Here is a 6,000-nt window from a genome sequence, read left to right as displayed (position 1 = left end):
CACTTACGAACTTAGAGAGGTGAATACGAGTGGAAAAATGCAAGAGAGTGTGAGGACATTAGAGTGACAAATGCCAGAAATTGAGTGAAATACGAGCAGAGTGAATTCTTTTCTATTGAGTGAGTTAGTGAGGTTTGCTGTAGGGAAACACCATATGCGATCTCAAACAAGGATTCTACCAAGTCAGATTTTGAACCAATCGAGTTGCCAACGAGACCAATCACTCGTGCCCAAGCCAAGAGATTCAAAGAAGCTATCTCAGGCCTTGTTGATCAAGTTTGGGGAGAAGCTCTGACCAAATTCATAGATCAAGCTTGGGAGTGTACGACATGTGCTCCATGCAACCTTCTTCAAACCGACTTTAATATTAGTTAGCTAATTCAGCTGCTAGAATAAGATTTAAACTCTTTTAATTGTTATTAATTATTTTCTATTTCGTACAACATTAATACATGTCTTAGTATCTTAAATTGATTTAAGTCTATTAACTATGCTCTAGTTCGTACAGCATTAATGCATGTTTTAAGTCACACATTTTAATTGTGTCTTAGCTTATTACAAATTAAAATTGTCTTTTAGTTTGTCTTAATCAAGTCTTTATTTTGTTTTACAGGTTATTCAACTGGGCAGCTAAACATTCATGCATTGTTCCAGATTCATTGAAGTTCATTTACGAAGAAACATGCACCTGATTATTCATGCATCTTGGAGTTGCTGGACACACTCTTCCAAGTGACCGTTCGTGAAAAGCTATGTCAATCATTGATCCTTAATTGAGCTGATCAACCAGCTGCTTTTGTTCACACCAATGGACCATTCACTTCCTAGTGTTCACACCCAAAGGACCGTCTAAGTCCAAGTGTTCACACCCAAAAGACCGTCCAAGTCCAAGTGTTCACACCAAAGACTCTTCAAACGTCCCAAGATGCATCCCTAGGTTGATTATACATTCGGTGAACAAGAAAGCATTAACTTCAGCTCATAAACATCATTGATCGATCAAGCTCTTTTATTAAATCAACTTAACTCTTCAGTCCACTTCAATGACTATTTGGGAACTCCAACTATCAAGCTAATGTCAACCAAATTGATCAAGCTGTTAATCAGCTGAACTAAGCTAATGTCAACTTTATTTAGTTGTAATTACATTTTGACTATTAGGCTGGTGCGTCATAGCCTATAAATAGTTTGCTTGTAACCTATAGCAAGAACATTTCATCTTTGAATTAATTTTTACATCTTTGCGAGTTGTTCAACTCTCTTAGTTCTTTGTGACTCAAATTGACTTATCTAGCTTGCTAGTAGCGTCAATCTATTTCTTTCGAACTTGTCATTCCAACGAGTGTGGCATTCAACCCTTATACCGACTAGTTCCTATCTTCTATATATAGAGGGTCACGGTTCTATCCTTCTATTCATCTTTCACCTTGATAGCTCAATAAGAATTGGGTCTCTATTTCTTAATAGTGGTTCATTCTTCCGTTGTTGAGTTCAATATCCATATATCTATCAACTTATCACCTATTTATTTTCTTTGTTTAAACTATCAACCTTTGAAAATAGCCTTTTCTTAAACAAAAACCTTGTTACTTAATTTTACGATTGGGAACAAAGCGACTCGATTTCATCAACAAATACGAGATCGCATCACATCATGTCTCGTAGTCCTGAAAGAAATGTTGCCGAAGGAGGTGGTGCACACCCTGTACGAAACGTACCTACTGGTGGTGGTGTACTCAATCTAACATACCAAGCTCTTCTTCGAGAAATGACTCGTTTGCTACAACAACAACTAGAGCCATTCAAGAACGAATGGACCAACTCGAAGAAAGAAACCAACGTGAACGTACTCTTCCAAACCCAAGAAGAGAGCGAGGCCGACCGAGATTCCATCAAGATGATCTCTACGATTCTAGCGATGTGGAGAGTGACCAAGCATCTAATCAAAGCGAAAGATAGCTAGGCCATAGAAACCGAGGTCCTAGGGAGCATGAACGAGTAGATAATAACCTAAATAATATTAAAATGGCTATTCCACCATTCCAATGGAAAATCATTCCGGAGGCGTATCTAGAATGGGAAAAAAGATTGAGCTTGTCTTTGAGTGCCATAACTATTCATAGAGCAAGAAATTCAAATTCACGGCCATCGAGTTCTCTGATTATGCCATCATATGGTGAGATCAAACAACTATTAGCCGAAGAAGAAACGGAGAATGGACATGGGCTGAGATGAAAGTAGCCATGAGAAAAAGGTTTATTCCTACTTATTACCATGACAAACTATTCCAAAAGCTACAAAACTTTACTCAAGGCAATCGTAGTGTCAAAGACTATTACAAGGAAATGGAGATTGCCATGATCCAAGCTGACGTCGAGGAGGATCGGAAGGCTACCATGCTGAGGTTCTTAGCCGGATTAGATCGTGATATTTCCAACGTGGCGGAACTACAACACTACATCGAAGTTATAGACATGGTGCACATGGCCATCAAAATGGAGAAACAACTCAAACGAAAAGGTGTCGTTTAATTTTGTTTTGCAGGTTGGACACATTGCCTACTCAACAAATAAATTCAATGGATGGTATTTGTAGAGAGACATGCATTTGGACGTGCATGCATGAGAGAGCTACTGATTGCTTTCTTCCAAGCAACTCTTCGTGGAAATCAATGGACCAAATGTTTTCACACTTGATTAATCAGCTGATAGCTTAAGTTCACACCAATGTGACCATCCAACTCTGTCTGTTCACACTTAAAAGGTTGTTCATTCGCCACAAGCAGCATTAATCATTGATGCACATTCAGCTTCCCAAGGTGACATCAATCCATGTTCATACCTCCTTAACTGATCAGATACTTGCATATTCAGCTCAACTTCAAAGCCCACATGGTTTGAATATTTGGGAATTGCAAATTGCAAGGTTGTTGGCGTCCTCCATACCTAGGAATCTTCAAGGAAATTATTGTTAAGATGATCCAAAACATGTCCATTCGGCTGGACGTTGTATCAACCTATAAATACTTGGTTTAAGTCATGTATTCAGGACTTTTGAACCTTTTATGTATTTTAAACTATTTGTGAGTTATTCAACTCTCTTTGTCCTTTTATGACTCAATTGACTTATCTAGCTAGTCTAGTGGCGTCAATCTGATTCATTCTAAACTTATCACTTCTAGCAAGTGTGGCGTCCAACCCCTATACCGATTGGTTCCTATCTTCCTAGACAGAGGGTCACAGTTTGTTATCTTTATCATATACATAACTAAGTGTTGACATAAGAAACAGGTCAATAATCTTTTATAATATTGGTTCATTCTTCAACTCTACCTTGAAATGCAACTTAATCATTTCCATTAATCTATACACCCCATTGCAAATCTACCATTTTCCCAAAACCATTCATATTTAGCCTTCAATTACGATACTACTTAATTTACAATCGAGAACATTTGCAACTCGTAATCAACTCCGAGTACAAGATTGCATCACCATTTAATCTAGTACGAACTCGTATTCATGGTCGAATTTGAGTCATTTGTTGCCCGATCGTAAAATTAAGTAACTAGTTTTATTTAAAAAAAAGTTATTTTAAATAGTTTTGAGAACAAAGAAAATGGTTTAAAGATAAGTTGATGGATGATGGAATGTGAACTTAACAGCGGAAGAAAGAACCCCTATTAAAGAATAGAGACCCAAATCTTATAAGGCTATCAAGGTGATAGATGGATAGATGGTAAAGGACCGTGACCCACTATCTAGGAAGATAGGAACCAACCGATATTAATGGGGTTGAACGCCAAACTCAAAGAGTGATAAGTTTAGAAAAGAAATAGATTGACGCCACTAGCAAGCTAGATAAATCAATTTGAATCACCAAGAATAACGAGAGTTGAACAACTCACAAATAAGCTATAATTCATTCAAGGTTCAAGGTTTTTTTTAAAACGAGTTACAAACAAGCTATTTATAGGCTGCTTGATTTCCAGCCGAATAGACACTAAATAATTACAACTTAAATAAAGCTGGAGTTAACTTAATTCGGCTGAACAATTCTTTGAGTGGCTTAATGATCAGCTACTCCATTGGAGTTCCTGAACAGACTTGAAACTTGACACTTGAAGTTCCCGATTAGCCATTATAGTAGACTTAATGATTGAGCTGAAGGAAGCATTTAACTTGATCAGTCAATACGTTTAAGACCTGAAGTTAATGCTTTCTTCATGCACCGAATGCATGAACAGGAAATGAATGTTTCTTGTGGTGCCGAACAATCATGGTTGTGAACACTCAAATTTGAATGGATGCTTGGGTGTGAACACCAAACACTGAATGGTTGGCTAATCAGCTCAAAGATAAGTTCAATGTTTGTTCATCCTTTCATGAATGGACACCTAGGAGAATGTATTCATCAGCTTCAAAATGCATAAACAATCGGGTGCAATGTCCTTCTTAAATGAGTCCAATTAATCTGGAAATGGTGCATGTATGTCCAACCGCCTATTGAATAACTTGCAAGACAATTTAAACTCAGTTTAAAGGCTTCAACAAGACAAACTAAAAACACAAATTAAATGTGTAATAAGCTAAGACACAATTAAGAAATCTGACTTAGACAAGTATTAATGTGGTACAAACTAAGACACCATTAATAGACTTAGAACAACTAAACAATCAGACATGTAATAATGTTGTACAAAATAGGACACAATTAATAGACTTAACTAAAATAATCAGACATGTAATAATGTTGTATGAAATCAAAACATAATTAATATAATTGAAATAACTAAAAACTTCCAAGTCTTATACAGCTGTTGAGTTAGCTAGCTAAATTTAGATTCGATTTCAAGTAGGTTGCACGGGGCATTTGATGAGCTATCCCAAGCTTGATTGATGAGTCCAGATAAAGCTTCCTCCCAAACTCATTTAAGTAAGGCCAAAATTGCTTCTTTGAACTGCTTGGCTCGAGTTTGAGTAATAGGACCTGCTGGTAGCTCGATTGGATCACGATTGGATTTAGTTAAGCTCTTGGACGAGTTTGTATCATAATCTCACTACTTCTCTGAAAAACAAATTTGCTACATTCACAGCATCGTCAGTTTTATTGCAAGAAATAAACTGAGCCATTTTTGAGAATCGGTCAACAACAATCTTAGTTCAAGGGAGTCCTAACACAAAATCCATGGATATATCAATCCAATGTGCTTCGGAAATGGGCAGAGGTTTATACAAACCATGGGGCTTGATGCGCGAATTAGCCTTCCTACAAGCAATACAACGTTCACAAAGTCTTTCCACATCACGTTTCATTTTTGGCCAGAAGAAATGCTCGTGGAGCATGGCCATGGTTTTGGTCACTCCAAAACGACCCATGAGACCTCCACTATGTGCCTCATTCACTAAGATTTCTCGGACCGATCCTTGAGGTATGTATAGCTTGCCTTCACAAAACATATATCCATCATGCCTATAAAATTTCTCAAAATCTCCCTTTTCTCAAGCTTTAAACACTTTACCAAAATCAACATCAGTTTCATACAATTATTTAAGATATGCAAACCCAAGTAGTTTAGAGTCTAAACTATTAAGAAGCGCATACCTTCTCGACAATGCATCAGCTACAATGTTCTCCTTACCTTTCTTTTACTTGATCACATAAGGAAAGGACTCAAGATACTCAACCCACTTGGCATGCCTCTTGTTTAGCTTATTTTGTCCCTTCAGGTGCTTTAAAGCTTCATGGTCGATGTGAATAACAAACTTCTTGGGCCACAAGTAGTGTTGCCAAGTTTCTAATGCTCAAATCAGTGCATACAACTCCTTGTTATATATCAGATAGTTAAGGGTGGCTCCATTGAGTTTCTCACTAAAATAGGCAATGGGACGCCCATTTTGAGTTAACACCGCTCCGACTCCTATCCCTGAAGCATCACATTCTATCTCGAAAGTCTTGTTAAAGTCAGGTAAAGATAATAACGGAGCATTAGTTAAATAG

Source organism: Gossypium raimondii, chromosome 1, assembly GCF_025698545.1.
Source record: "Gossypium raimondii isolate GPD5lz chromosome 1, ASM2569854v1, whole genome shotgun sequence".
Classification (NCBI taxonomy): Eukaryota; Viridiplantae; Streptophyta; class Magnoliopsida; order Malvales; family Malvaceae; genus Gossypium; species Gossypium raimondii.
The sequence above is the reverse complement of the archived record's forward strand: the minus strand, read 5'-3'. Positions refer to the sequence as shown.